The sequence below is a fragment of the Stenella coeruleoalba genome (genome assembly GCF_951394435.1).
Source record: "Stenella coeruleoalba genome assembly, chromosome: 3".
NCBI lineage: Eukaryota > Metazoa > Chordata > Mammalia > Artiodactyla > Delphinidae > Stenella > Stenella coeruleoalba.
Genome location: NC_137148.1, coordinates 125,305,986 through 125,332,168, shown reverse-complemented (window position 1 = coordinate 125,332,168; position 26,183 = coordinate 125,305,986). Strand labels below are relative to the sequence as shown.

Here is a 26,183-nt window from a genome sequence, read left to right as displayed (position 1 = left end):
GGGCTTAGCAGTTGCAGTCTGTGGGCTCTATAGCACGGGCTCAGTAGTTGTGGCGCACAGGCTGAGTTGCTCTGCGGCATGTGGGATCTTCCCAGACCAGGGATCAAACCCGTGTCCCCTGCATTGGCAGGCAGATTCTTAACCACTGGACCACCAGGGAAGTCCCAAGACCTCTTTTAAATCCCTTTCTGGTTAAAATAGAATGTTTCGTGTTATCTCCAACTAAATCCTGGCTAATACCAGCACGAAAAGTTAATTCACAAAAGAAGAAATTTAAATGGCTAATATGCAAATGAAAAGATGTTCAATTCACTCTTAACTAGGCAAATGCGAATTATTAAAACCCTAGTAAGGGAATTCTCTGGTAATCCAGTGGTTAGGACTCCATGCTTTCACTGCTGAGGGCCCAGGTTCAATCCCTGGTCAGGGAACTAAGATTCCACAAGCTGTGTGGTGCAGCAAAACAAAACAAAACCACAATGAGATACCATTCCATGCCCAAGAGATCAGCAAAATATGAAAATAAAATAAAATGTTGGTGGGACTGCAGATGAATGGGAAATCTCATATACTGGTACGATAATGTGAATTGTTGCAACCATCCTAAAGAGCAACTTGGCAATATTTAGAAAAGTTTAAAATTCACACAGTCAGGCCAAGGAGTTCTACTCCTAGGTATACCTCGCCTTCAAGAAACTTTCCACATACACACAAGAAATGTAGACATGAATGCTCATTGCAGCACTGCTGAAATAACAAAAAATTAGAAAAAAGCCCCAATGAAAGTAGATAAATAACTTGTGGTATAGCCATATAATGGAATTCTGAACAACACTGAAAGTAAATAAACTATAGATTCATGTATCAATATGGATATTCTCACAAACACTGTAAACAGGAAAAAATATATATAAACAAGTCCCAGAAGGATACACAGAGTATGACACTATTTTTAAAAGTTTAAAATGTGAAAAGAAAAAAATAAAATTTAAAAGTTTTTAAAAGTTTAAAATATGTGAAACAATGCTAGATATTGTTTAGGGACACATACACATGTAGCACAGGTATTAAATTTTTCATGGAAGTGGTTAGCAATAAATCCCAGTGATTAAAGAAATTTTCACATATTGAGGTATAGCAAAGTCATTCTGGCTTATACATGATTTAACTTGATTTTCCGCTAACTAAAACAGCCTGTTTGTGGCCTATCTGACATACATTGTCATATCTGCTTTAATTATTAAAGAAAAGGGCACAATGATCACAAGTAAAGAATGTCCATGTTAAAAATAAAGATTAAATGCCTCCTTTCCTAGAACACCAATACTGGTGCTGCTTCGATGATAAGACTCCTTTCCCAGGAGCCAAAGTCATACTGACTCACTGTGTATGTGCTGATCTGTTTTTTGAAACCCTGAAGGAATATATTCCTGACCTGTTTGATGTTCTTTGTTCCCACATAATAATGTAAAACTGTGCTGAAAACCATGCTTCTCTGGAGCAGCTCTTTAGAGTTATCTGAGAGGCTGTCTCCCAGGCTATAGTCCTCAGTTTAGCCCAAATAAAACTCTTTTTTATTCCTATTATACTTTGTTTATTGATTATTTCCATCCACACAGGATAAAAGTGACCTCTGGAAAGGGAGCTAGAGGAATAGAATTGGGGAGAGTATCAAAGGGGACTTAATGGTACCTGAGGGGCTTTTTAAGTTAACCTTTTAATTCTGAGATAATTAGAGATTCACATGCAGTTGTAAGAAATAATACAGAGGTTCTGTGTATCCTTTACCCAACTTCCCCAGTGACAACATTAGGCAAAACTATAGTACAATCTCACAGCCAAGTTGTTGACACCAATACAGTCAAGATGCAGAACAGTTCCATCTTAAGGATCCTTCTTGTTGCCTTTTTACCCACTTGGCTCCAGCCCCATCCCATCTTTAACCCCCAGCAAATAAGAATCTGTTCTCTATTTCTATACTCTTGTCAGTTCAAGAATGTATGTAGGTAGTTCCCTGGTGGTCTAATGGTTAGAACTCGGCACTTTCACTCCCGTGGCCAGGATTTAATCCCTGGCCAGAGAACTGAGATCCCACAAGCCGCGTGACGCAGCCAAAATAAATAAATTAATTAAATAAATAAAAGCTTTAAAAAAAAAAGAATGTATGTAAATCACACAGTATGTATATTTGAATCATATAATACATAACCTTTTGGGACTGACTTTATTCAATCAGCGTAATTCCTTGGAGATTCATGTAAGCTGTTGTGTGTTATCAATAGGTCCTTCCTTTTCATTGCTGAGTATCAGAGATGTTTTATTTGGTTTTTAAAAAACTGAAGCAAATATGTCAAAAATGTTCAAATTAAACAAAGCTAGGTAGTAAGAACATGGGCATTTGTTGTTTTGCTCTTTGTTCTTTTCTGGACAGTTAAAATATTTCCTAATATTTAAAGTGACATGCATCCCATTCAGCCTTGTACTCAGGTTACTTAGGGCTATGCCTCATCTTCCTGGCTAGACACTAAGCTCTTGGAGACAAGATGAGCACCCATCCATGTGTCTTCCTCTCTGTCTCACAATGCTGATACATATACGAATATGTAATTGCATATATAAATGGTCCTCTTCATGTATTAGTAGCAGAAGTTTCTGTCCTGGGTCATAAGCACTGACCCATGGATCAGTGCTTATATACAGGTGTTTGGCGAGAGCAAGGTTGTTCAGAAGGCAGAAGGCCCATAAAGATCCTGGAACATATCTGATGCACAGCTCTAGTACAGCTCCTGAATGCTGCCTTTGGCCTGCTGATCTGTCCCTGGCCCGAATCACTGACATTCATCACCCAGTGCATTGCTTTTCTAGAAAGATCCCAATAGGATTTCAGGAGAGCTACTCAGGTTCCACTACTCAGAACTGTTGCTAAATAAACAAAAAACATAAATAATACTTCATAGAGAACTGCTAAATATTTAAAATAGCACTTAGGTTAACTGCAATCCAGACCTCCAAGCAGGCCTGGCAGAACTTCTCCGTAGCAGCATTTTGTTATTCTCTTAGTTTACAGCCCATGTAATGGAAAGAAACACATTTTTATTTCTTTAAAAATATATTATTTGGCAATGAAAAGGAATGAGCTACTAATGTGTGCTATAACATAAATGGGTCTTGAAAACATTACACTAAATGAAAGAAGTTAGCCACAAAGGACCACATACTTGATGATTCTATTTATAGGAAATGTCCAGAATAGGCAAATCTACAGAAACAGAAAGTGGGTTAGTAGTTTCCAGGGCTGAAGGGATAATGATTTGGAGTGTGGTAGCTGGGTTTCTTTTGGGGATGGTGAAATGTTCTAAACTTATTAGTGGTGATGGTTGCACAACTCAGTGAATATACTAAAAACCATTGATTTGTACACTTTAAATGGGTGAATTAGGGACTTCCCTGGCAGTCCAGTGGTTAAGACTCTGCGCTTCCACTGCAGGGGGCGCAGGTTCAATCCCTGGTCAGGAACTAAGATCCCGCATGCTATGCGGCGTGGCCAAAAAAAAAGGGTGAATTATATTATGTGAATTATATCTCAATAAAGCTGTTACCCCCCAAAATATTATATAATACGAAATGTTGGCAAGGATGCGGAGAAACTGGATCTCTCATACATTGCTGATGGGAATGTAAAATGGTACAGTTACTTTAGAAAATAGTTTGTCAGTTTCTTTAAACACTAAACATACACTTACCAGCAATCACACCCCAGGGCATCTATTCCAGAGGAAGAAAACTTATGCCTATATAAAAACCTGTCTACGAATGTTCGTCAAAGCTTTATTTGTAATAGCTAAAAACTGAAAACAACCAAAATGTTGTTTTATTAAGTGAATTTAATAGGTGGATGGCTAAAAAAAAAAAAAAGTTGTATATCTAAGGTCACAGAATACTCAGAAATAAAAAGGGATGAACTACTGATACCCTCAAGAACCATCCAGTTGTGCTGCCTGAAAACAGAACAACCTGAAAAGCTTACTGTGTGATCATTTATAAAGCATCTAAAATTATAGAGACAGAGAACAGATTAGTGGTCACTTGGTTAGGGATGAGGGTGGTGGGCACCTGGGTGTGGCAATAAAGGAACAGCACAGGGAGAACTTCATGGTGATAGAATAGATCTGCATCTTAATTGAAATGGTGGTTACAGAAATCTACACACGTGATAAAACAACATCTAACAATCAAACACATGATTATATCAATGCCAATTTCCTGGTTTTCCTGCTATTGAGATAAGACATAACCACTGGAGGAACCTGGTGAAGATACACATAACCTCTCTGTACTATCCTTGGAACTTCATGCTGACCTATACTTATTTCAAAGTAAAAAGTTAAAAACAAACGAAATATTAGATAGCTTAAGTTATCCACTATCTTTGCAACACTCTCAGGACAAATGCAGCTTAAAAGCCTGGGAGAACAGGCTGGGTGCCTTTGTTCCATTTCCTGGTCTGGTCTGATAAGGAGGTTTGTCTTGGAGAACATATTTGGGAAAATATGTCTTTCAATATAGTCTAGTCCATGCTCAGTCCTGAGATCTCTTTGATGCCCTGTGATAAGCAATTAAGAACTAAAATCAGTCTAGCACATAGCGGGTACTAAAAACAAAAAATGTTTCTTGAATGTTATGCAGTGACTGCTTCTGACTCTAGGATAGGATAGGATAAAACAGTTAATTCTCTTCTCCTCTCTCCTCCTCTGTCCACACTCGCACAGAATAATTTGGGCATTCACACATTTATTCAACAAATATTTGGAGTAGCTATTTCATGCCAAGCATTTTTCTGGACTGTGAGGATACAAAGTTAAAGGCGGGAAAAAAAGGGCTCTACAATAAAGATAGGGCATTTAATTTTTGTTTCTTGTTGTTTTGTTTTATTTAGGGTTCTAGGGCTCTAGGGTTCTTTCATTTTTGTAATTTTATTTTTTTTATACAGCAGGTTCTTATTAGTTATCTACTTTATATATATTAGTGTATATATGTCAATCCCAATCTCCCAATTCATCCCACCACTTTCCCCCTTGCTGTCCATATGTTTGTTCTCTACATCTGTGTCTTTATTTCTGCCTTACAAACCGGTTCATCTATACCATTTTTCTAGATTCCATGTATATGCACTAATATATGATATTTGTTTTTCTCTTTCTGACTTACTTCACTCTGTATGACAGTCTCTAGGTCCATCCATGTCCATGTCTCTACAAATGACCCAATTTCGTTCCTTTTTTATGGCTGAGTAATATTCCATTGTATATATGCACCACATCTTCTTTATCCATTCATCTGTCGATGCGCATTTAGGTTGCTTCCATGACCTGGCTATTATAAATAGAGCTGCAATGAGGGTCTCCCTGGTGGTGCAGTGGTTAAGAATCCGCCTGCCAATGTAGGGGAGACTGGTTCAAGCCCTGTCCAGGAAGATGTCACATGCTGCAGAGCAACTAAGCCCGTGCACCACAACTACTGAGCCTGTGTTCTAGAGCCTGCAAGCCACAACTACTGAGCCTGTATACTTAGAGCCCGTGCTCTGCAACAAGAGAAGCCACCGCAATGAGAAGCCCATGCACCGCAACGAAGAGTAGCCCCCGCTCACCACAACTAGAGAAAGCCTGCACGCAGCAACAAAGACCCAATGCAGCCAAAAATAAAATAAATTTTTGAAAACATAGTGCTGCAATGAACATTGGGGTGCATGTGTCTTTTTGAATTATGGTTTTCTCTGAGTATATACCCAGTAAGGATAGGGCATTTAAAATATCTGGTTATTTGCTCCAAGTTTTGCAGAGGGACTAAGTAAATGTTATGGACGTCCTGATGATTTCACCCCTTTTAAGACAGAAGTAACAAGGAAAATGATACTGTGAACCTAATTCTGACCAATCAGAAGTGAATGGAGGGCTTCCGTGGTGGTGCAGTGGTTGAGAATCCGCCTGCCAATGCAGGGACACGGGTTCGATCCCTAGTCCAGGAAGATCCCACATGCCGTGGAGCAACTGAGCCCATGCGCAACTGCTAAGCCTGTGCTCTAGAGCCCATAGGCCACAACTACTGAGGCTGCATGCCACAACTACTGAAGCCCGCATGCCTAGAGCACGTGCTCCACACCAAAAGAAGCCACCGCAATGAGAAGCCCATGCACAGCAACAAAGAGTAGCCCCTGCTCACCGCAACTATAGAAAGCTCGCATGCAGCAATGAGGACCAAATGCCAAAAATAAATAAATAAATTTATATTAAAAAAAAGAGGTGGTTAGGGCTTCCCTGGTGGCGCAGTGGTTGAGAGTCCACCTGCCGATGCAGGGGACACGGGTTTGTGCCCCTGTCTGGGAAGATCCCACATGCTGCGGAGCGGCTGGGCCCGTGAGCCATGGCTGCTGAGCCTGCGCGTCCGGAGCCTGTGCTCCACAACGGGAGAGGCCACAACAGTGAGAGGCCCGTGTACTGCAAAAAACAAAAAACAAAAAACAAACAAAAAAAAAGAGGTGGTTACTCTTTAAAAAAAAGAAGTGAATGGAGACAGGGACTTCCCTAGTGGCTCAGTGGTTAAGACTCTGTGCTCCCAGTGCAGGGGGTCCAGGTTCCATCCCTGGTCAGGGAACTAGATCCCACATGCATGCTGCAACTAAGAGTTTGCATGCCACAACTAAAGAGCCTGAGTGCTGAAACTAAGGAGCACTTGAGCCACAACAAAGGAGCCCGCCTGCCGCAACTAAGACCCAACACAACGAAAGAAAAGAAAGAAAGAAAGAAAGAAATGAATGGAAGTAAGCAGATCCCAGAGGAAAGTGAAACCATCATCTTAAAAGTTCTTTCAGAAGGCAAAATGTCATGGCAAGAAAAGATGAACATCCATCAGGCTCCCACCCCAGGTTACAGAGAGAGGTCAATTTAAACATTTAAGGGGAAAAAAAGGAAGCAAAACCTCTAGGGATTAGGGTTCATGGGAAGACTGTTGAAGATGAAGTTAAACATCATGCTAACAAAAGACCCTGTTGAAGAATAAAGGGAGGAAATACCTATGGAAATGAGAATGGCCACACAGGGATCCTGGCTAACAAGCCTCGTTTATAAAGATACATACAAGAGGGGCTTCCCTGGTGGCGCAGTGGTTGAGAGTCCGCCTGCCGATGCAGGGGATACGGGTTCATGCCCCGGTCCGGGAAGATCCCACGTGCCGCGGAGCGGCTGGGAGCCTGTGCTCCGCAAGGGAAGAGGCCATGGAAGTGAGAGGCCCGCGTATGGCAAAATAAATAAATAAATAAATAAAGATACATACAAGAGTCAGAGTGGTGGGTCCTGTACAAAGAGCTTCCAGAACTCTAAAACACAGAAGCGTCTGGGATTAACAAAATTGTAAGAATAACCTCCACAGCTCTGCCCCTACTATGACTGCCAACTAAATTTTAACATTCATGTTCAGAAAAAGTAAAAAATAGGCACTCCATTTGATGGCTTTGCTTTCCTCTTCTTAGCCCTAAAGAGTGACTGCAGGGGTCACTATGAAGGTTAGGAGCCTAGATCCTGGAAGCAGAAAACTTGATTTCAAATTCTGATTCTGCGATCAATCAGCTGGCTTTCCTGGGATAATTATATAACCTTCCTTATAAGGTTGTTATAAGATTTCATATGATAATCCATGTAAAGTGTATAGCAGAGTGTCTGCTACGTGGTGAGCTTTCAATAATGGTAGCTGTTGTTTTTGTTACTATTACTGTTAAACTGGAAAGAGTAGCATGACCGTGGATCAGAGGGATGAAGTTGTCTAAGGACACTTGGCTGATCATATTCAAGCAGATGGTGAGAATAGTTAATCATGATGATAATAATAAGTAATACGAACTACACAGCAGAGCCTAACTGACAATGCAGCTAATAACAAAGAAGTGGAGCTGAGAGATGGAGAGACCATGAGACTAAGCCCTGATGGCATTACTTAATCCAACCACGATGGAGACTGATTCCCTTCGGATTTTTTTTTTTTAATGTGAGCTAACACATTTTCATTCCCCACCCCACTTTGGTCTAAACCACTCTGAGTTGGGTTTCTGCCACTTGATTAAAACAGATGGTCTATCAGCCCTTGGAAAGACCATCTGTCTATGAAACAGACATCACTGAGAGCCAGCATAGGTTAACAGAAAAAAGACAAACAGGTCATGCCAGACTATCCTCATTCCCTTAATGAAAGCTGACTAGATCAGTAGATCAAAGGAATACCACAGGCTAGTGTAACTGGACTAGGAAGGTACTGCTGGTCTCTCGTGACATCCTTACGAATAAGGAATAAGATGAGGTAATGGAATAAGATGTGGCGATGGGGAAGCAATAGGACAATAATATGGACTAAAAACTGATAAAATACCAAATTCAAAGAGTGTTGGTCAGTGTCAACCTCTGGGATCTGCCCTGTTTCATTAAGGATAGCCATTAGTTCTTTCGGTGCTTCCCATCTCTAAGACCACCTGAACCTAAATCTCCACCATTTTTCTCCTGAATCAGCACAACAGCCTCCTGACTGGATGCATACACAGCACCAGAGTGGTCATTCAAAAACATAAAATTGACTGCTTCATTCCTCTGTCGAAACCCAGACAAGTCTCCCCTGAATGTCATCCCCCTTCCAAAGAACCACTCCTTTCCCCCAATAATTATGTTTCCTATTCAATTTGTTTTACTGGTTCATTCAATAGAGCAGAAGCTCCACAAGGGCAAAGACCATGTTTCTTACATTCATCAACGTATCACCTAGTGTCTACTCTAGATCTAGCACATAGTAGGTGCTCAATTAATTGAATTAATGAATGAATGGCACAGATGAACACTGGCAGAATAGTGATCAAATTGCCAATGACACTGTTACAAGTGGAGTTAGACACACAACTCTTGGAAGCCACAACAAAGTTTGAGGTCAGCTAAGAGACAGAAACTCCCCTTGAATTTTATATAACTGTAATTATATAGTATGTACACTTTTTTGTCTGGCTTCTTCCTTTCAACAAAATTATTTTGTCATTCATCCATGTTGTAGCATGTATCAATAGTTCATTACTTTTTATTGCTGTGTAGTATTATATTATATAAATATACCACAGTTTATCTATGCACTGGTTGCTTCCTGTTTCTCAATTACAATAAAGCTGGACCTAGGAATGCAATGCTTATTTTTCATTTCTTTTTTTTTTTTTAGGAATGCAATGTTTAGATCACAGATAGGTATATACTTTTAAAAGAAAATGTCATACTTTTAAAAAGTGGTTGTACCATTTTACTTTCCCACCAACAGTGTATGAGTTCCGGCAACCTGGTCAACACTTCAAGTGTACACTTGATGTACACTTGATGTAGCCAGTCTTTGTATGAAGTTTTATCTGCTTGTGGTTTTAATGTGCATTTCCCCAATGATTAATGATCTTGAACATCTTTTCAAGTGCTTATTTGCCACCAATATATTCTCTTTGGACATCATGGGTTTTATGTTTGTTTGCTTAAATTACAAAGGAGGACTTCCCTCTGCCCTTCCACTGCAAGGGGCGTGGGTTCAATCCCCGGTTGGGGAAATAAGATTCTACATGTCATGTGGCACAGCCAAAAAAAAAAATTACAAAAGAGGCTCTCACTGATTACATAACTAGACAAACAATACAGAAATGTATAAATAATTAATAGTCTCCTACCCCCCAACACACACATAGGCAACCAGAGGTGCACAAGAACCACCAGGAGCACTTATCAGGCAGGCAAATTCTTGCCCCCACTCTTGGAAGATTCTGATTCAGTAGGTCACAGATGGGGCATTTTGACAAGCCCCTAGGTGATTCTGACACAAGCGATCTGTAGATTTCTTAAGAAAGTCTGCTCTTACTATTGTCCTCCTAAGGAATAGTTGAAGGAATGAAGACAGTGAGTCTGGAGAGGCAAACGCACGGAAGGGGTACACGGACTGCCTTCAAATAAGTAAGAGCCTTTGTCTAAGAGAATGACTGTGTGTGCTCTGTGTTGTCCCATGGAACACCAAGAGTTTGGAACCTAAAGATCAAATCAAAAAAAACTTTCTGGGCTTCCCTGGTGGCGCAGTGGTTGGGGGTCCGCCTGCCGATGCAGGGGACGCGGGTTTGTGCCCCGGTCTGGGAAGATCCCACATGCCACGGAGCGGCTGAGCCCGTGAGCCATGGCCGCTGAGCCTGCGCGTCAGGAGCCTGTGCTCCGCAATGGGAGAGGCCACAACGGTGAGAGGCCCGCGTACTGCAAAAAAAAAAACAACTTTCTAAGAGAGCTACTGTGAAACAAATTTAGGCAACAGAGCTAGCAAGGAAAGGAATGTGCCAAAATCACCAAGCTTGCAGAAAAAGGACTTCTCTGGGTTGAGAAATGACTGTTTGAGGTTACGAAGACAGAGGGCAAAAGACGTTCCAGACATACACATACACATTCTCTCTTTCTTTCTCTCTCTGAGGAAAAACTGCCCCTTATAAATACACAGAGAGGAATGTAACCACCAGACAGGTAGTGTGTGTCTTAACCCAAATTAAATAACAGCTATTTGCCCTAAGCCATATTTCCCTGTCTCTATTGGCAAGGCCTAAAATGGTAGGGAAAGGAGACAACACAGTATTTGGTAAGGGCAGCTCCTTTTATAGATAAGTAGGCCTGCCCAGGCCCTCTCCTCATAATTTTGGATCCATCGATTTTAAAGAGCTTAAGCCTGTCAATAAGCAACAGGCTTTGGACAATTAAGCTCAACAAATGCCATTTTGCTTCAGTTACAGCACCCAAAACACCCCCCCTCCCTAATCAGTTAAATAAAAAGCCATTTATTTGTTCTAGAACAGAATCAACCAAGGCACTGTTTACCACAGCAAGCTGCTGATCCAAGAGGGATATGAGCCAACTGCCAAGTAACTCCTGTACCCTGGCAGAAACTCAGCTGAGCCTCCATCTGTGGGCAAGATTAGGGAGGCGCCCAGGTTCCCATGTATGTCCTTCTCTTTCCTCTCATTTACAACTATACAGATGCTGGCTCCATTCAAAAGGGGCATGTGAGGCCCAATAATCTGTCCTTGTTAGAATGTCTGGTAGTTTCTACTTTCAGCATTTGACCCAGGGTCAAATATTGAGTGTTGGGCATTATTCTAAATAGGTGCACTCTTATTTAGGTTACTATCACCAAGGTATGTGCAGCCGCTTATAAGTCATAATAGGGCTGACTTTATATTTGCATGTTTTAAATTTTTTAATTTTTTTTTCTTTTATTTCGGATACAGCCCAACTTCCCGCAGGTCATCACTCTTTCTTAACTGGCATGGCTTTGACTCACTGGTTTGTGTGCGCCAGCCCTTTTATTGAGCACCTACTACGAGCGGGGCACTGGGCTCAACGTTCATCTGTAGTCCGACAACAACATGAAAGACGAAGCAATCTTACCTCAAGTTTACAAAGAAAACTGGGCCTTGGAGAGGTTAAAAAGTATGTCCAAAACCAGGCAGCTAGGGGCGTCGGAAGCTGTCTGAACTCAGAGCAGGAACTCATTCCTTCACCCGCCTCCCTTTACAGGAGCAAATAAACTGCTCCGAAACAGCGCAGCCTGAGTGCCAGCCTTCAGTCATTCCTTACAGCAGGAATGCTTCATCCTGCTGTCAAATCGGAAACTGTGTGCAAGATTATGTATGAACCCTGGGGAGGGGACCCAGACTTTTAAGGAGTCAGTGACCCCAAGAAGGTTAAGAGCCAGCACCTAGGCAGGCTGTCAGCTTCCCAATTCTCTAAGTTCCTGGCGCTCGCTGTCCAGGGAGCAGTGCGGCAGGGGTCGTAAGTTCTGGCTTCCAGTCCCAGTCTTGGCACTACTTCTCTGAGGGCTGTTGGCCCAGGCACCTCACCTATGGACCACAGATTTCCTTTCTCTTTTCCCCTGGCCTTGACTCCCTATTTATAATTATACTTTCCTTGTCAAGAATTTTTTTTAACCATTGTTTGTATTATTCCACTGTTTTAACGTATATGGAGTCATTAAAAAGTCGCCCCCAATGCTACACTGAAGCAGAGGGATAAACAATGACAGGCCAGCTTACCTCTCCGGGCCTCAGTTTTCCACCTGTAAACTGACCCGCTTGCATCAGCTGGATCAGGTTGCTTGCATTCCCAGTAGACTCAAGACACAAAGCTAGCTACCGAGCAACCCGGACCGGCGTCGTCGCTCCAGCGCTCCTCCAACCTCCCTTTCCGGATCTGATCAGCAGCTGTTTTCCCGCGACCCTCCCTGGCCCTATCCTGCCGGCCCAATCACCCGGGCAGACTCACCGCTCGCGCAGGGTGCCAGCTGCCGGAAGGAGCTCGACCGCCCCGGCGATTGCGCAGCCAGGGAAAGAAAGGCGCCGGTCTCCCGGCCCCACGCCGCGCTGTGACCTGCGCGCGCTGTTCCTAGGGAGGACGCGGGCGGGCGCGGCTCTGCCCACGCTGCGTATGTGCGTGTGCCGAGAGGGCGCGGCCCCGGCTTTCGCCTTTGTTAATTGTCCAACTGGAGGCAGGTTGTTTTCCACTGGACGCTCCCTGCAGTGAGTCCCAGCCGGGGTGGCCCGGCGACTGCAGCAACTGCCGTGCGCTGGCCCGCAGCCAGCGCGAAGCCTTGCAAGTGGGTGTCAATGCTGCGCCCGGTGACCCACCTACCCGCGACTTCTCATTTAGGCACCTACTCCTCCCTCGGGCTACTCAGCACCAAAGCAGGGACCGGCAGTTAGGCCATCCGGTGGGAATGTTGACCCCAGGATCCCTGAATATCTGTGCTCCTTCCCGAATCACCAAACTTTAGGGCTGGACCTTGATTTTAATTCTGAGTGCCGGCTGCCCAGGATTTCTGGGTTCCTATCCTAGCTCTCTTGGGAGCCCTGTGCGCAATCTTAGATAAATCTGCCAGTCTCCCTGCACCCCAGTTGCCTTTTCTATGACTCAGAGTAGTGAGTGGGACTCTGTTCTAGGCACCAAGTATTCAGCAGTCAACATAACAGACAAGGTCCCTGCCCCCTTGGGGCGTGTCTGATAATGAACACACACTTGAAAGTGATCATTACGAAAAGTATAGAAAGTTTCATATCAGGGCAACCAAATCTTGTTTATGGAGTGATAAATGGACTAGATTAACTTTTCTAAATCCTCCAATTCTAATATTCATTCTTACTCTAATTATGTGAACGTTATTACTATTATTAGTGATAGCACTAGTAATATTGCTTACTCAGTGCCAGGTACTGTACTAAACATTTTATTTGTATTTCCTCATCAATCAGATTCATAACTTTTCTAACGATAGGTATACCTATTATCATCCTCATTTTAGAGAGAAAAACTGAGGCTAGAGAAATGAAAGTAACTTGCACACTGTCACACAGCTACTCAGTGACAGGACCAGTACTCAAATTCAGACTGTCTGAGGCCTCAGGATGCTTAAGCACTACTCTACATGCATAAAAATATGAAGACCAGCATGGTGTTGTATCTTGAATGTGATGGATGAGAACAGTAGAAGAGGAGGGGGTGGTTTTAGTCTGTAGAGGAGAAAAGCAAAGGAAGTTGAGAGCTTTCTTAAAGAGCTGTTCATGGATCAGACTTCACATACATGAAATTAGAGGTCACTAGCATGGGGAAAGCTATAGGGAGACAAATTGCAAATATGTAAGGAAGAACTTGTCTAACAATCAGAGCATTTCAAAAATGACATCAGTTGCCTGGAGAGAGTGAGCATCCTGTCACTAAAAGTCAGCATTCAGGGCTTCCCTGATGGCTCAGTGGTTAAGAATCTACCTGCCAATGCAGGGGACACGGGTTCAAGCCCTGGTCCGGGAAGATCCCACATGCCGTGGAGCAACTAAGCCCGGGCGCCACAACTACTGAGCCTGCGTGCCTACAGCCCATGCTCCACAACAAGAGAAGCCACCGCAATGAGAAGCCCGCGAACTGCAATGAAGAGTAGCCCCCGCTCGCCGCAACTAGAGAAAAGCCAGTGCACGGCAATGAAAACCCAACACAGCCAAAAATAAATTAATTAATTAAAAAAAAAAAGTCAGCATTCAACTAGAGAGGGTTATTGGGGATGCTTCAAAGAAGAGTCATGCAAAAGTTAAAGTTTAGGTGATCTCTAAATTTCCTTCTAATTCTGAAGAGAATTTGAGTCCTAGAGTGGTTAAGTGACTTGTCCAAAGTCACCCAGGTAATGAAGACCTGACCCCCAAAACAAGTCTCACTTCTAGATCAGACTTCCTGTTTGTGGGTGCGGGTCTTGTGAGTGCTCCGCACCTCACTTTATGCTCCTTTTGTGTGTGTGTGTGAGTGAGTGAGAGTGAGAGAGAGAGAGAGAGAGAGAGAGAGAGACCACTTGTCCCAGGTGTCTGGAATCATCTGCTTTACCTATTTACTTTCCATTTCTAATATGTGTGTGCCCTTCTTCCTTGCTTGTGTTGAATATTCTGTGTTTTCAGATAGAAGTGTCAAACCTCCCGGGCAAATTACTATAATATAGGGGTTCAAGAGGAAGTGGAGTCCCTGCTTCCCTGGAGTACAATTTATTTCATAAGTTAAGGAAAAGGAGAAAAGCTAGATGATATTTTTATTTGAAACTGATGTTTCTTTGATTCTATTTTAGGACTATGGGTTATCTTGAGTTAAATTTCTAATGCACTGGCACTAATTCCCCATCTTTCATCCTAGTCACAAATATTTTGATAAGCAGAAATCTAGTTGTCAGCTTCAAAAGAGGCATTCTTTTCTCAGAGCTCTGGAGAGCTACTTGTTTGTTTTGACTGGAAACCTCTAACAAAGGAATCCAATTGCCTTTTGGGATTGATTTCTAGAACATTTACAAAGAAATGGATATCACCTTGTCCCCAGTGATACTAACTCAAAGATAAAAAGAGTTCCCCTTCACTTCTACCCTCAACAGAGTGATCAATTTTTTAAGTTTTTAAATTTTTAAATTATTTTGGCCTCACCGCGCAGCATGTGGGATCTTCCCCAGCCAGGGATCAAACCCGTGCCCTCTTCATTGGAAGTGCAGAGTCTTAACAACTGGACCACCGGGGAAGTCCTTAATTTATCTTTTAAGAAAATATATTTACCTCGTTCAAAATTTCAAAGTATACTGTCAAGGCTACAGCTTATTCACCTTTGGACTCCTCTCAGTGCCTGGCATATTGCCCTGTAGGTGCAATAAGTGATTATTGACTGGGTAAGTGAATGAGTGTGAATTAAGAAGTTGTGGAAGAGAGAGAATAGTCCATTTAGGGTGGGGCAGCAGATATTGTCCCTGAGGTGCATGGGCTTAAAGGAAACCTAGACAGAACTCCCAGACCAGGTGCACATTTGACCATGACTTTATCCAGAGATCTGTACTAAAAGCAGCAACATCAGACTCTTTTGGGTTGAGCATTACCTAAAGACTAGGTACTAGCCAGTCTTTTGGTTGTACACAACAAAATCCGATTTTAGTTAACTGAAGCAGAAAAGGAATTTATTCAAAGAGTATCAGGGAGCTCAAAGAATCAATGCAGACTAGAAAACCAGGCTAAGAATACAGGAAGCACCAACATAGGCTGGGTGGCCAGACCCAAAGAGGAAACCACGCCATAGGAAGGATGCTGCTGCTGGACACTGGCAATGCCCTGGGGATTGGGTGCCATAGCTGACCCAGCTGCCATCACTGCCACCAGATACTGAATACCACCACTTCCAGAGTAAATTTTACACATTGCCTGCTTCTCTCTCTCTCTTTTTTTTAATGTATTTATTTTATTTATTTTTGGCTGCATTGGGTCTTTGTTGCTGTGTGCGGGCTTTCTCTAGTGGCAGTGAGCGGGGGCTACTCTTTGTTGCGGTGCACGGGCTTCTCATTGCAGTGACTTTTGTTGCAGAGCACGGGCTCTAGGAGCCCAGGCTTCAGTAGTTGTGGCACGTGGGCTCAGTAGTTGTGGCTCGTGGGCTCTGGAGCGCAGGCTCAGTAGTTGTGGCGCATGGGCTTAGTTGCTCCGTGGCATGTGGGATCTTCCCAGACCAGGGCTCGAACCCGTGTCCCCTGCATTGGCAGGCGGATTCTTAACCACTGGCGCCACCATGGAAGCCCTGCCTGCTTCTCCTGACCCCTATCTCCAGAATCACAATCCTGGACGGATGGGCTAATCAGTCATGCTTGGGTCCCAAGCAGTCAACAATCAGGAAAGACTGATACCAGGGCCTTTTGGCTTCCATGAGTGAGATGTAGGGGCCTACCTCACACCGTGGCCTGTTCCCCAAACTTATAAAGGCAATTTGGAGGCTGGACAGCCAGGAATATGACAAATGTCCACTATAAAGTCTTCTAATAATCTATAGGCCAAAACTGAAAGAATTAGGGCTTCCCTGGTGGCGCAGTGATTGAGGGTCCGCCTGCCGATGCACGGGACGCGGGTTTGTGCCCCGGTCCGGGAGGATCCCGCGTGCTGCGGAGCGGCTGGGCCCGTGGGCCATGGCCGCTGGGCCTGCGCGTCCGGAGCCTGTGCTCCGCAACGGGAGAGGCCACAGCGGTGAGAGGCCCGCGTACCGAAAAAACTGAAACAAAACCAAAAAAAATACCAAAAAAACACCAAAAAACCCTGAAAGAATTAAAGAGTATAATCTGTGTAAAATGCTTAATACAGCACCTGAGCTGAACTCTCAAGACCAGAAGAGGTGGCTGTCATACTTATTACTCAACTTGTTAAAATTTTAGCTAGTCAGAGAACTTCTTTACAGTAACAATATTTTCTTCCCAAGCATCTCCTTTTATTTCTTATTGGAATCACTTATAATTGCAGAGTTGAGCAAAGAAAGGTTGCAAAGGGGTAAACTGTGTCAGAAGTGTACTTAGCAGCACAGTGGGGACAGTGCCATGAGCATAATAAATCCAATTTATTTTTCTGATAAATTTTTAAGAAGACTGCCTACCTCTTTTAGAGTCTCAGTCTTGGGATCATATCTATTTTTTAATTTAATTCTATGAAATTTACCACTCTAATTTCTACAGTAATACTAAAAATAGGTGCTACTTACTGAGTACCTAATACATGCCAGAAATTTTTCATGGATTATTTCTAATAGTGATAGTCATCCTATATTATAGATATTATTTGCATTTTACAGATGAGGAAACTGAAGCTCAGAGAGATGAAGTAACCTGTCCAAGAGTACACGGCTCATAGGTGATAAGTGCATAACCAACTACTACTACTCCATATTTTCTCTCATATGGTTGCTTTCTCCAAAGATTCCCATCACCATTTTTTTAAAATTCTACTAAGTCCAAATGTATGTTTCTTGAATCATTTATTCATTCTGAGATTTTAAATTGTCAGAAAGACAAGTCAAGAAATTATTGGTTGCTGGGTCTTTAGCAGAATTAAACTTTTATCAGATAACAGGCTAGTGTAGTAACCTCATTAGCAACATATAAAAAATTTTATATCAAGAGTGTCTGCTTTATTGAGCCCATATTGTAAGCCAGATACTCTGCTAGTCAGCCCTAAAAGAAAAGTATTACCATCTTCTTTTTACAAATGAGAAACCTGAGATTTAGAGAGATTCAGAAACTTGCCAGGGGCCTTGCTGCTAGAAGTGGCAGAACTAGGACTGCAACCTCAGCAGTATGACTCCAAAGCCTGCATTTCTTCCAGTGTGTCATACCACCTCTGGGCCAGTTTGCTAATTTGTATTGAGAAACACCACTTAGTATTGATACTTCTTTTGTTTCTCTCCCTTCCTGGCTTCCAGAGGCTTCCCTGTGGGTTCCTGGCTCTTTGCATGTATAATAACCCTTCTAAGGACAGAGCTGTTCTCTCTCCCTTCCAGGTTTTCTGGCTCTTTCATCCCGTGCGCAAGACCACAACCTCCCCACACAGATCCGGCCTTGAGCTCTGGAATAGTCCTGTTCTTAATCTGTAGAAATATGTGGAGCCTTGGCTATGAAGCTTAGGAGAGTCCCTCTAAGTCTACTTTGCTGGAACTCCATCACTGATTAAGTGCCTTAGTTCTAGTAATTGGCTTTAACCCATTACCATCATGATTTGTTAGCCAAGTTTAGGGGAACTTACTTTGCTTCTACTGTACTCCTTGTATTAGTCAGTACCCCTTTGGTTCTAGTGCCAGAAATCCAGCTCATCCAGAAGCTATAATGTCTATCAGAAGAAAAGACCATCTCTGCCTGTGTGTCTGTTCAAGAGATCAAACCCTCCAAAAAGCTGTCCAGCAGACTTCTTCTATATCATTGACTAGAATAGCATGTCCATATCTAACCATACCTAAACCAATCACTGACTGGCTTAGATGAATGAACATTCAACATTGGGCCAGCTCCCTTCTGAAGCATATAGTCATGTAGCCTTGACAAAATTGGAGTCTTACTGGGAAAGAGGAAAAATAAGGGGGAATATTCTTGGGTAGGCAGCCAACAGTATCTGCTGTAGGAGGAAGAGAGCAATTCTACAGGGAGCTTGGGGAGCCAAAGATAATGTAACCCGTCCTACTGAGTCTTTAAAGAGAATTTTTACCAAGCAGATAGGCATAGAAAGTTACGCCAGGTAGAAAGGACTACATGCAAAGGCATAACAATATGCAACTACCCTGTGTTTTTCAGAGACTGCAATCACTTCATTGTAACTGGACTGAATGATATACATTGGAGTGTGCAGTGACAGACAGGCTCCAGATCATGCAAGGCATGTATGCCACGCTAAGGAATTTATACTTTACCTGTAGGCGATGAGGGAATCACTGAGGAATGGGGATAGCATGATATTATTAGAATTTTAGAAAGATCATCTGTCCAGAGAATGGAAAATGGATCCCAGAAGGAAATAAGGCTGGAGGGTGAGAGACCAGTTAGAAAATTGTACTTTTCAGACAGGGGAGAGATTATAGGCTTCAGATTAAGGCTGCAGTAGTAGTGAAGTAGAGGGCAGGAGGGTAAGAGTAAAATGCTAAAGAAATATCTACAGAATTTGAGGACACCTACAGGATGTGAGGATGGAGGGCCTATGCTGACTCTGAGATTTATGTTTTGGGTAACTAGATGGATGCTGGTAGCCTTCATTAAAGAAAAATCATCCTAGGGGACTTCCCTGGTGGCACAGTGGTTAAGAATCCGCCTGCCAATGCAGGGGACATGGGTTCAAGCCCTGGTCTGGGAAGATCCCACATGCCACGGAGCAACTAAGTCCGTGCGCTACAACTATTGAGCTTGCACTCTACAGCCCACGAGCCACAACTGCTGAGCCTGCAGGCCACAACTACTGAAGCCTGCATGCCTAGAGCCTGTGCTCGACAACAAAAGAAGCCACTGCAATGAGCACGCGCGCGGCAACGAAGAGTAGCCCCCGTTCACTGCAACTAGAGAACACCCGTGTGCAGCAACAAAGACCCAACGCAGCCAAAAATAAATAAATAAATAAATTTATAAAAAAACAAAAAAAGAAAAAGAAAAAGCTCCTAGAGAAGGAAAGGTCTGGGGACAAGTAATACAACCAGTTTGGGACTAGCTGACCCCTGTGGCTTATCCAAGTAGGGGTGTCCAGTGGGAAGATAGATGTAAGGTTCTGGGAGACAGAAGTTTGGCTTGGCAATATAGATTTGGGGATCACTGACATATCTACTGTACAGGGAGCTGTAAGAGTGAATGAGATCACCCTGGGAAAACAGGAAAGACATAAAAAGAAGAAGCCTAAGGACAAAGACCTGGTGAACACAGCCAAGCGGCAGGCAGAGAAAAGGAAGCCAGCAAAAAAGACTGAGAAAGAACAGTCAGATAAAGCTGGGAGGAGAGCTGGACTTTTATTAAACTTCCTTATGAACAACTTTCTTCAACTGCTGTGTTTCACCTGGTGTGTTTCACACCACCAACTCCTTTCAACTGGTGTATTTCACACCACCAAGTAAAACTACAGTTGAAATATTTGACCAGTACCTTTTCAAATATTGTTTGAATTATTGGAATATCAGATTTTTATTCATTGGTTTTTTGTTGGATGTACCCTCTTGTCAGGTCAAAGCAATGCTTTCCTGGAAACTGCATGAGAAAGAAGTCTAGTGAGAAAAGGAAACTCCCTCTCCTGCAGTATGCATTCACCACCCTGGAGTATAGCCTCAAGGTCTTACTGCCACGTATTTAAAAATCAGCAATTGGGTGGGCAAGGGTATAACCAATTAGTAAGAGTGTGAGTTGACAAAACCTTTTTGACTCAGGAATTTCACTTCTATTAATTTATCCTATAGAAATCTACACACAAGTGCACAAAGATACATGCATATTGCTGTGGTTTGTGACTTCTAAAAAATCAAAGTGAAGGGATAGAAACAGCTCAAAAACTATCAGCAGGGGATAGTTAAATAAATTCCAGTATGTCCACACCATGGAATACTACACAACCAATTAAAAGAACAAGGTTTATCTCAAGGTACAGACATGTGGAGAAGTCCATGTTATAGATATAATATATTGTTAACTGAAAAAAGGCAGGTTTCAGAGCCATATGCTGAATATGTACATATGTAAATCTACATTATATATACATATATTCCATTCAATCATTCAACGGCTATTATTGAGGCAGGCACTGAGCTGGGGATACATTAGTGAATAAGACAAAGAAAGTTCCTGTCTCATTAAGCAAATGTTCTAGTGAAGGAATTAAGTCAATAAAAGAGTTATATATATATATATATATATATATATATATATAAAATTTTAGATACTAGTAAGTGCTGTGAAGGAAAATAAAGTAGGGTAAAGAGCTGAAAAGTAACTAGGTATGGTGAGCAGGTGAGTGTACGGGGCTATTTTAAATAATTTGGTCACGAAAAATGTTTCTAAGGAGAGAACATTTTAGCAGTGACCTGAATAAAGTGAATGAGCGTATTAGAGTTTTCCAGAGAAAAAGAACCAACAGGATGTGTGTGTGTGTATGTGTGAGAGAGAGAGACAGACAGAGAGAGAGAGAGAGAGAGAGAAAGAGAGACAGAGAGATTTATTTTAAGGAATTAGCTCATGTGATTGTGAAAGCTGGTAAATTCAAAATCTGCAGGGTAGGCCAGCAAGCTAAGATCCAGGGAAGAGTTGCAAAGAGTTCCAAAGGCTGTCTGCTAGAATTCCCTCTTGCTTGGGAGAAGTCAGTCTTTGTTTTATTAAGACCTTCAAATGACTAGATGAAGCCCACCCATATTATGGAGGGTATTTTGCTTTACTCAAAGTCCATCTACTTAAATGTTAATTTCATCCAAAAAATACCTTCATAAAAACACCCAGAATGTTTGACCAAACATTTGGGCATTATGGCCCAGCTGAGATGACACATAAAATTTATAATCACAAGTTCATCCCTTGTTTAATTGGCACGCATATGCATCTCCTTAAACCATACCTGGTCTCCAAATAAAGACAATAACAAGGTCATACTTCCACCTACCATGATACAACCATCTTGTATACAATTGAAAACACACTAACTCTTTCCCCAGAGAGGAAACAAAGTCCTTGGGTGATGTTTACTCCTCTTGATAACCTGTAACTGCTTTCTGCCATGAGAAGTTGGCAACTCAGAAGAGGGCCTTTACCAGAACTTGACCTTGCTGGAACCCTGATCTCAGACTTCCAGCCTCCAGAACTGTGAGAAAATAAATTTCTGTTCTTTAAGATACCCAGCCTATCTATGGTATTTTGTTATAGCATCCCGAACTGACTAAGACTGGCAGAAAGGGAAATTGTTTTCAACCAGTGATGCAGGAATAACTGGTTATCCATATGGAAAAGACATACCTTTGTTTTCTTTTCTCCCTTATCCCCTCATCATGTAAATATAAGATGCACTGACTTTATATCATAGCATTCAAGTATTGTTAATGAGAAATAATGCAATGCTTGATCTTGTTCAGAAAGCACAATAGGTTTGCTCAAACTCCTGACACTTGCTTAGCCCCTCAAATGTTATTCTAAATTCCCCAACTCCAACTCTTTCCTGGGCATTTAACATTTGAATGTTCAGATCCAACTAGGTGATTCTGGCCCAGCACGATGCTTGGCTACAGAAGCCAGCTAATGCAACAGCAAATGATCATATCCACAAGATGGCAGCATTGTATAATCATTGAAAACCATAATCTGGCATGGGTTCTTGAACATACCTTTCTGTGGCATATTACGTGATCTGTTAAGTGGACTTTTATATATATCTTCACTTAATCTTGAAATAAATGAGCAGTTTTCTTCCCAGAATGTTTTACAGTTTTGAGAAGCATGGACTGGAGAAATAAAAAAGCAGATTCTTTAGAGTCAGAAAAAAATCTGAGTTCAAGTACAAAATGCACCCCTAACTTATTTAGGGCACTTGAGCAAGTTAACTAAGATCTCTGGGGCTCAGTCACCCTATCTAAAACTTTAAAACAATGAAATTACTTTCCCCACAAAATCTTTTTTTTTCTTTTTGACATAGGTAATGTGAGTAAGAACAACACTGCATGGGAAAATTGATCAGAGTAGATGCCCTCTGAAAACTCAATATCTTCAGGTTGATTAGAAAAAAGGGTCTGAGGCCTTTAAAATAGCCTAGAATATTATTTCTGTTTCCTATGACACATCTTAAAAGCCTATGGTGGTGACCTTGTCAAAAGGAATCAACTACACAAAGAAATCAGTTGCGGTAGTATAATAGTCGATACACCTATTTTTGGTTTGGGATAATAATTGTTAAGTTCCTATTTCAGCTGACAGCCTGTCTTCCTCCACCAGAAAGGTTAGAAAAAGTCACCTCTGGCTTGAATTGCCTAATTACAGCAGCAGGGTACATTTGTATGGGGTTTATGGCTTAAACACGGTGCTTTTACATATCCTATTTCAACTAAGCAGAAGCTATGGTAATTGATGACAGTGTGGGCCAAGAAAACATAAGCTAAGAAGGTCAACAGAATTTGAAATTCTAAGCAACAAAAGAAAATGTTTCATATAGGTTAGAAGGGGCTATCATTTGCCTAGACTAGAAGAACATAGATAAGCAGTCTTAGGAGTTTAGGTCAGATTCAGGGTCCAACAGGAAGTAAGGAGGGTCTGGAAAGTCTGATAGGTAAGTAACATTTAAATAGGTCAGTTGGCTTTAGAATCTGAAAGGGGGAGAGGCAGAAGTAATTAACACTGGTGAGGCAAGAGTAAGCAGCATTGTCCAGGAGGGATGGCTGGAGGTAAATAATTGAGGTCAGGTAGCCAGGATCTGTGAACAGCTGTAGAGCCAGGGACTACAGGGTTTGAGATTCAGACATGGAGGAGATGGGTGTCAGCCCTCAAAAGTGTGTGGGAGTTCAGACACAGCTGGAAGTCAGAACCCAGACCATGCTTGAGCACCAAGTTGTGTAACTTTGACATTGAGAGATCAATTGAGCTGCAGGTGGGCTGGGTAAACCAGCTGGAGGGGGATGATTTAAATCAACCCTACTTCAACTGAGGTAGTGACTGCTAAAATACTCCCTATCCAGATTTAGAGCAGGCACCAGGGTCTGGAGAGGACAGGCTAACTGTGAGAGTGAACAGGCATACTTTATAGAACACTGATATGGATCTTAGGGAGTTCTCAAGAAGTCACCACACCTCTCCAGAGCTTCAGCTTCATCACACACAAGATGAATATAATAAGAGATGCTTTACCTATCTCTAAAACAGGTGAGGAAAGGCACAATTTAGTGAATGAGAAATTACTTTATGAACTGTAAAGGGCTCTATAAGCATAATTTGACATCTTTGGCTTTGTGGATTAGGGGCTTACAATCCAGAGTTTTTTTGTTTGTTTTGTGTGTGTGTGTGTGTGTGTGTGTGTGTGTGTGTTTTCCCCCAATCAGGCCCTGGGCTCTGCTCATTGCAGAAAGTCTTTGCAGTGGTGTTAGGCTTGGCCAGCATCAAATGGAGCAGCTATTCCATTTTCTGTGATCAGCATCAGTGCTTCCCAGCATTATCATGGAGAGATGAGAGTTAATAGGATGTGTTCTTAGGACCTGTTCTCCTCAGGAATGGCAACTCAAGCATCTAGAAAATTTAGTCTCACAAAGAAAAGTAGATCACTCTAGTGAGTAATAATGAGTCATTGGGAGCAGGGTTTCATGCCCTTGCTAATGAACAATGCAGGGGAAGAGAACAGAGGCTGAGAAAACAAAGGGACAGACAAACTGCAGGAACTCCAAAACACTAATGAAATTCTTCCAAATAAAAAGTAGCCTACCCAGGACTTCCCTGGTGGCGCAGTAGTTAAGAATCCTCCTGTCAAGGCAGGGGATACGGGTTTGAGCCCTGGTCCAGGAAGATCCCACATGCCGCGGGGCAACGAAGCCCGTGTGCCACAACTACTGAGCCCGTGCTCTAGAGCCCATGAGCCACAACTACTGAGCCTGCGTGCCACAACTACTGAAGCCTGTGCGCCTAGAGCCCATGCTCCACAAGAGAAGCCACCACAATGAGAAGCCCGCACAGCACAACAAAGAGTAGGCCCCGCTCGCCACAACTAGAGAAAGCCCGTGCGCAGCAACAAAGACCCAACACAGCCAAAAATAAATAAATTAAAAATAAAAGCCTACACCAATATCCCCGAATACCATGCATGATAGTGCGTTTCCAGGAATTAATAGTTTGAGTTATTAAAATAGAAATTAAAAAATATAATTTGATTATCTAAATATTTCTAGGTCACACAGACTGATCTGAACAAGATAATGGGGGTGAAGTGGGGAACACAGGGGAAACCTAGGCATTTCAACTTTTATAGTGCCTTTCAAGGCCTGGCCTTGGTAAAGTTTTCAATGTGTACATGGAACATCAATGATTTGAATTTCCTCCCTGTCAGGACATCTCTCTGGCGTTTAATTATTACACTGCAGAATGTTCATTGCAGACAAATGAGTTAAAACCTCAGGCATTATTTCAAAGCAGCTCTGAGAGGGAGTGGTGGGGCTAGTGTACGCAGTATTAGAAGAGGATATGAAACAAGTTTTGCTTGATTTTCACTGTTGAATCTCATTCCTTGCCAGGAATACGACTGTGCTGAACAGTAAAATCATTTTGTGCTTGCCTGTATGAGAATCTAAGCAAGGATTTTTTTAGACTGAAAGGGACCTACAGAGGTCATTTAAGTGAGGTCCCTCCCCCACCTGCAGGGAGAATTACAGCCTTTCTTAAATATTTTAAAAAGAAGATATTTCCCAAACTCTTTTAATTTGGGAGTGTCTTCTAATTTCTAACTATCTATCTATTGCTATGGTTCATTGTTAAGAGAATCTGATTTTCCTGACAAGTATTAAGAATGGGTGAGGATCTGCTCATCAGAATTTTACATATTATCTGAATTATAAGAAGCTATAAAAGGCAAAGAGCATGTTAATGTCTTCCTTCTACTTCAAAATACAGGAGTCATCTTTAGTATATAGTACAATATTTTTTAAACCTATAAAAAGCTTTAGAATCTGACTTCTCTTTTAGGAGATTACAATATTGAAGCCTCAGAAAATGCTTAAGGTAGAGTCGCAAATAAAATTCAGTTTTTCTGAATACTTAGGTCAGGATACATTTCCTTACACCATTTAACCTAGCTCTTAAATACCCAAATAAAGGGATATTCCATCTGGTTTCTCCTCTCCCACCCCAAACTACTTTTTAAGAATAAAATGTGTCCACTACTTTAGTATTGCTTCCAGGGGCTCTTGCTTTAAGTTAGTAAAACTTCCAGGTCCTCTGCTACTCTAAATGAAGATGGCAACATTTTATTTATATATATATATAGGTGGCAAAGGAGGCATTCTCGTTGAACAAAGTACAGTGAAAAGCCTAACTCAAGCATTTAAAATATTTCTGGGGCTTCCCTGGTGGTTCAGTGGTTGAGAGTCCACCTGCCGATGCAGGGGACACAGGTTCGTGCCCCGGTCCGGGAAGATCCCACATGCCGTGGAGCGGCTGGGCCCATGAGCCATTGCTGCTGAGCCTGTGCGTCCCGAGCCTGTGCTCCGCAACGGGAGAGGCCACAACAGTGAGAGGCCCGCGTACCACAAAAAAATATATATATATATATATTTCTGTAGTAAAGTCTGTGTTAATCTCAGTTTTGGAACAGTGACAGTTTG

At 42.2% G+C, this 26,183-nt stretch overlaps 1 protein-coding gene across 4 annotated transcripts in view; it reads right to left on the bottom strand.

The window, feature by feature from the left end:
* Nucleotides 1-26,183, bottom strand: part of ARHGEF37 (Rho guanine nucleotide exchange factor 37) — a 74,738-nt gene that overhangs the window by 43,563 nt on the left and 4,992 nt on the right. The window contains exon 1 of one of the 4 annotated variants that reach the window (XM_079915727.1): nucleotides 12,348-12,675. The exons of 2 other annotated variants lie outside the window; for them this stretch is intronic. The gene's annotated coding sequence lies outside the window, so the exon portion shown is untranslated. Of the gene's footprint in view, nucleotides 1-12,118; nucleotides 12,266-12,347; nucleotides 12,676-26,183 lie in introns of those variants that run through there. One more of the 4 variants, XM_079915728.1, reaches the window with a different exon arrangement.